This window comes from Cynoglossus semilaevis, chromosome 5 (assembly GCF_000523025.1).
Source record: "Cynoglossus semilaevis isolate Cse_v1.0 chromosome 5, Cse_v1.0, whole genome shotgun sequence".
Lineage (NCBI taxonomy): Eukaryota > Metazoa > Chordata > Actinopteri > Pleuronectiformes > Cynoglossidae > Cynoglossus > Cynoglossus semilaevis.
This window is the reverse complement of record NC_024311.1, coordinates 13581679-13588104: the sequence shown is the minus strand read 5'-3', so window position 1 is coordinate 13588104 and position 6426 is coordinate 13581679. Positions and strand designations below refer to the sequence as shown.

The window sequence follows — 6426 nt, the reverse complement described above, 5'->3', positions numbered from 1 at the left end:
GCTCCACAGCCACACCTGAGATAACGCCGCGGCCAAGTTTGACACTTTGACCTGTAAATCGCGATATTAGCACAGGCATGACATAATTACCGCCCGCCCCATTACACACATGTTAGCGTCCAATCGGAGTTGTGCGTGTATATCAGCTGTGCGGCTTTGATGGGCTCACACAAGTGCAGGGTTTATTTGTGTACCAGCGATTCCACTGTGTATCTGTGGGTGGGTGCGAGTTCTGTGTAGTTCCTGCCAGCTGCTGTCAAAGGACAAGAGGCTAAGCTGCATCTCTAACAGCCTGAGAGCCCCCCCCCCCCTTCACACACACACACAGTATGTATATACACAAATTCACAGTCTCAGCAGATACTGCATTCACTGCTTACGTACTTCATTGATGTATATTCCACTTTCACCACTTGTTTCTTTTTCTCGCTCTCTCTCTCTCTCACACACACACACACACACACGTGCATGCGCGCAAGTCCCTCTCACATCGTGGCTAAACTGGATTAGTGCGTATAAAGGCTTATAATCCCTGCTGCTCCCAGCAGGCCCAGAGGAGCCTGTCCTCCAAATGAGGTTGGCCTCTCTGGGTGAGGAGTTGCTGCCAGCAGAGAGTCCACCATAATAGTGTGTGTATATGTATGTACGTATATGTGTGTGTGTGTAAAACAATGCCTGCTTGAACTCGGCTGCTGTGTCACTTGTCAACGTGTGTGGACGTTTTGTAGCAAACTTTTTATGAGGTTACAAACTTTTGCCATGATGACCTGAACCAGCGTTTGCTAAACTTGTCTTCTCAATATTTTAAAAGTCACAAACCTTTTGCCCTGAACCAGCGTTTGTCAAACTTGTCTTCTAAATATTTTAAAAGTCACAAACCTTCGCGACTAAACTCTTGGGAAACATGATGCGAGACGACCCCAAAAAAAGAACATTTCTTGCAACTCACCTGAGGCTCACCTGACACGATGACCTGAGCCAGCGTTTCCCAAACTTGTCTTCTGGGGACTCATACTTTTAAATATTTTAAAAGTCACAAACCTTCGCGACTAAACTCTTGGGGAAACATGATGCAAGATGTAAGATCCAAAAAAGAACATTTCTTGCGACCCTACCTGAGGTTCGCGACCCAGTCTTTGGGAAGCAATGACCCTAAACTAATGTACGTTGGATATGACGATGGTACACAGTAGGGATGCACTGATACTGATACCTGATACTTCATTGAAGTACTCATGCTCCTACTTAAAAAATATTTGCAGAACCTCAGCAGAGATACTGCTGCAGGTCAGTGGCCTCATGGGTACTGTAGTTGATTTAAGTAGGTCAACAATGTCAGCAGTTTGGAGGTATGTTAACATCAGGGACAAAGACAGGAGGAACAACTACTCTGAGATATTTACTGTCTCAATATCAGCAGTGAAACACGTGAAGACAGACATTAGCGCTGAATACGTTAATTTCCTCCTCTCAGCGTAACGACTCGAAGGATGAATGAGGTGTTTACGCCTGACACAGTCAGTTTGTGGTTGAGCTGTGTTTAAACTGCATTGTTTACACAGTTAGAGTGACACCTTCTGTACTGGGAAGCGGCGGCGATGAAGTGTTTTCAGTTGAAACGTGCTACGTTAGATCGAAGTGTGAAAGCTCTGCTCACTTTCTGTTACACTTCCTACGATACACTTCTCCTGCTTTATTCATTATAAAAGTAATTGAATTGAAAAATATGTGAAGGAAATTATGATGCCTTAAATGTTCCATTAACTCAAGACATCAAAAGCAGGTCTGCAACACCTAGTGGTTATGTGGAGGTATTGCAAGGGGGTAGTGAAATTGTTGGTTAGTTTGTCTATTTTTGTTTTATTCTATAATAGTTAATAAAGGAATAAATAACGTACTATGTATAAAGGGGGGGGGGTCTTAGCTGTAAAGTTAGCAGTACTATTACAGTACAACTGTAATATTTTGACTTTCAAACTACAGTAAATTTAACTCCGCAACCCACTTCGGCCTGCGAGCCAGACTTTGAGAAACACCGTTCTGACAAGGCGGCTGGGAAAGTCTACACAGAAGCTGGTTAGCTCAATGCTACCGCTCATGTTTCAATATCGCACAAAGAAAAGCAAACAATCGACTGTGCGTGAAAGAAACAGAAGTTTTCGAAAACTTAACAACAGGATTTGCTCAGTAAAGGGCGCGTCGGCACGAAACCTCCTCAGGCTCGGTGCGTATCCCCCTTAGAAGGATGTGTTAATGTTATGTGGCGCTTTTACAGCGTGCGTAAACACACATAATTATTGTAAGATGTTTGCAGCGCTAACACGCAGGGCATATGATAAAAGAGCAGACTTGGTGAGCAAGATTCCACTGTTTATGAGAGAATGTTTGGAAATCTTACTCTGGCTCACTTATTGTTTGCTGCAGCTTTCTGACGATTATCGATGCCAGATTGTTACAAGTTTAGAAACGTGTCAGGCAACAGAAACCTCCTCAGGTTGACCTGAAAATCTCCCCTGTGGAAAAAAAAGATTATCAAAGGCAGATCAGCATACAGGCGAGAACAACATCTATCAGCACTCCTGTGATCCTGATGTTTAGTTTCCAGTGGCTGAGAATTGTTTTTTTTTAAAGCAATAATTCCAGTTATTTTTGTCTTGTGATGTTTTTAATTTATCTTCAAGGGGAAAAAAAAGAGCTAGCTTTAAGCTACTTGGTTAGCTTGTTTGGGAACTTGTTATATATACACATATATACAGCAGGGGTTTCCAACCCCTGGTCCGGGTACCCAGGCATGTTCGTAGGTCATTTGGTAACGGGTCGCAGAAGTCTAAATTTTTTTTTTTCCGAAAATGTTATGATTTTTTAACGATGACGCGACATTACCGGTCCGGTCTGCAATCTTTGGTACAAAAAGGTTGGGCACCGCTGATATACAGTATGTATTTCATTGTGTTTCAAACTTTTGCTTTTCTTTCGCTGTTTTTTAACGATGGCGCGACATTACCGGTCCAGTCCGCAATCTTGGGCAAAGCTGATATACAGTATGTGTGTTTCATTAGCCTTTGGCTAACATAACTTACTTCAAACTTTTGCTTTTCTTTCGCTGTTTGTGCTATATTTCTTGCTAGCATTTTTTTTCGGCTAACATTTAAGCTAATAGCAACCACACTGCAGTATGTATGTTGTTTGTAGATAGCAGTAAGCTACAGACTTTTAGCTACACATTAATTCAGTGTTTTTCCATTCGGGGGCGGACCAATCTCTCCACAGGGTGGCGAGTATTTGTGATGTATTAAAAATGTTATATCACATTGAAGCTGTACTTTTTTTTTAATGTTGTGACAGCAGGGACCGTTGCCCCCCTGGAGGGGGTCCTTTCAGTAATAAATCTAAATTACCCACCAGAAAGTTTGGACACCCCCTGACTTGGAAGTCATCTCAAAGCGTAGTCATCAGCCCCGAGTCCTAAATTGTCCTCAGAACCCGTGTGATCCTGGTTCGTTCTGAACAGCACTGAACATGTGCCTGAACCAGGCCTCGCTCTTTACGGCGTTTCTCTGGTCTTTATGACGCCGTCCTTCTGTTCTCCTCTGCAGTGCTTATTATTATCATCATGATTCAGCAGGCTGACTGTTAGACCACGGCTGTAGTAGCTATGGGGCAGCGCTCTGCAGGGTCTTTAGTGTGCTAATAGTGAAGGGCCCATAGGGGAGCACAGTAATTGGTCTTTATTTATGCTGAGTGAAGGGTATGATTAACTAATATCACCCCTGAGTGTATGTATGCACCCACATCACACACACATGTACACACACACACATGTACACACATCCCCCTTATAAATAGCGTGTGTGTGGTAGTGAGATTGAGTGGAGAATTGAGTATTCAGCTAATCCCCCTGTGGCAGGATGGATGCTCCGTAAAGCCACTGACAGACAGTAAAAAAAAAAAAAAGACATTGTACTTAACTTACAGTAGCACCAGTGAATTGCCTGAGGAAGGGAGATGTCAACAATACACTTTTTAAACGGCTTGGCAACATATCACAGGCGGTGAGTCAACAGAGCGTCAGATTTGCATTCTTCGCTGCGCGCCGCGCTTGTTTGTTTGTTTGTGTGCTATCAGTATGCAGATTACACAGCCTTGCCCACTGCTGTATACTTTTAAACTGCCAAAGGGTTGGTAGCATGTCAGCAAGTGTGTGTGTGTTTATACTGTATGTGTTGTTTTCCCTTCTTGCTCCCCGTCGTTTTCGTCGCCGCCGCCGCCGCTGCTGCTGCTGTTAATGAGCTGAGGGCAAGACGGCCAACGCTTTGTCTTCTGAGGAGACAGACGGTGAGCGGGGGAAAGTGGAGTGTGTTGGGCTGCAGCCTACTAAACTTACACACATGAAGGCACGGTGTGTCATTCATGTGTGTGTGTGTGTGTGTGTGTGTGTATTTGCATGAATGCCAAATCCCCACAGTGTCAGAGTGTGTTTACCCCTAGCGTAGAAACTCAACACCGGGCTGTAATCAGAGCTGCAGTGAGAGGATCACAACAACAGTGTTCCCTCATTATGGCTCTGGCAGATCACCTTTACCTCCTCTGTGTGTGATTATCGTTCTCTCTGGTTGCCTTACAGGTGGCGGTGGAGCATGTGGGCGCAGGCAAGAGCCATCTGTGCGTCTGTGCCGGTGGTTACTGTACGTTTGCGAGTTGGGGCTCTCACTTTTACTGCAAAAAAAAAAACAAAAAAAACAAAACTGAACTAAATATCGTGCGAAACGCTGACCCTTGCAGACCCGGTCCTGCTGGTGTATGACTTCCTGTTATTTTTGACAGCACTGCTCCGGATTGTTCCACAGTGGAAACATTATTGTGGTTTTGTAGAACTCCAGAACCTTGACCGTTACAGATGCTGTGTTGTCCAGAAGATGTCTTCTTCTTTTTTTTTTTTCTTTTGATTGAGGGACATTAAGGTTATTCGGTGTCACACGTTCTCCCCTCTTCATTTGCCTTAAGCTCTACAGTAAATATTACTCAGAAATAGAAGGATAAGTGAAGCCTAGAAGGTATATTAAATAGTACATTTAGAGCAGGGGTGTCAGGTAGCTGTCAAGTGGGTCGGACCAGTACAATCATCACCAGGTGTAATCATAAAAATAATTCACTGTAAATAACAAGTCCACGTTTCCCCCCTTTGTTTCATGCAAACACATACAAGTATATTAGATATGTATTCATATTTCATGAAATATAATTTTTCAAAAACTATCCTAAACATGAAGTGTAATTTTTTTTATTTTCAAAATTCAAGTTTGGGCCCCGGGCCGTATGTTTGACACAGCTGATTTAGAGCAACCAAGAATAGCACAAGAAAATAAATGTAATCAAAGAGAAACAAAATGAAATCATTTCTTATTCTTTATATATTTAGAAAATATTAAAAAAAAGATTCTTTTCCAGAGAAGATCAATGTTTGCCTAACAAAAATGATCCTCTTTGCTTCTGATTAATACAAGTACAAATTCAAACAAACCCCAAGGTTGACTCTGATGCACACATGCCTTGAGTGGAGTTCGTTCCTCCTCCTCCTCCTCCTCCTCCTCCTCCTGCTGCTGCTGTAGCTGCCGTTCACAGAATCACTGGTTCACACAGAATCTCCTGCTACGTTCACATCTGCTTCATCTGCTCCCATGTGACTTCCTGTTATTAAATTAGGATAACCTGGCCCTCCTCTCCCTCTCATTCTATTCTCTGGGTTCTGTACATTATTGCATTATCTCCGCCTCTCAAATCCTCCCTCCCTCCCGTACGTGGCCCGGCAACGAGACAGTGACAGATGACTCTCAGCCCAACTCTCTGTATCTCTGCCTCCGTCTCTTGATTTTACTCTGAGACAGACATAGACCTGACATGATGAGCTCCTCTTGGTTTTTGCCGTGTAAACGTGCAAAAAAAAAAAAAAAACTGCACGTAATCTCGTGAACTCCGACAATAATAACTGTGATGCGGTTCATGGATCGCAGGCCGTGCTTCTAATTTCATGTCGGGCTTTTAGCAGAGCTTGCAGGTGAACAGAAACGATAGTAACAAGTTTGTACGCACTGACAGCTGTGCTGTCACTGTGGCGCCTTAATTTAGGTGTAGTGACGGTTTTAATTAACATCGTCTTGAAACATGTCACAACACAGTATGTGTAATTTATGCCTTATGTTGCCCAAGAAGTGGTGAGTGGATGCAGCTTTCCCCTGTTGGAGTCTTTCTTTCTACAAAAAAAGGAAGGAACATGTGAAGATAACTTGTTTTGAGGCAGCGGGGGTCGTGACCCCGGTGCCCAGGACATTTCCGCAGAATTTCACAAAGAAGTATTTCTTTGCTTGCAGATGATTTTAGACTTTAATACAGGACATGTAGCGGGTCAGCTTTAATTTTCATCAAAAA

The 6426-nt window shown here is 43.3% G+C and overlaps 1 protein-coding gene across 4 annotated transcripts in view; it reads left to right on the top strand.

Moving 5' to 3' along the window:
* gse1b (Gse1 coiled-coil protein b) overlaps positions 1 to 6426 on the top strand; it is a 194802-nt gene that overhangs the window by 28754 nt on the left and 159622 nt on the right. The gene's annotated exons all lie outside the window — the stretch shown is intronic.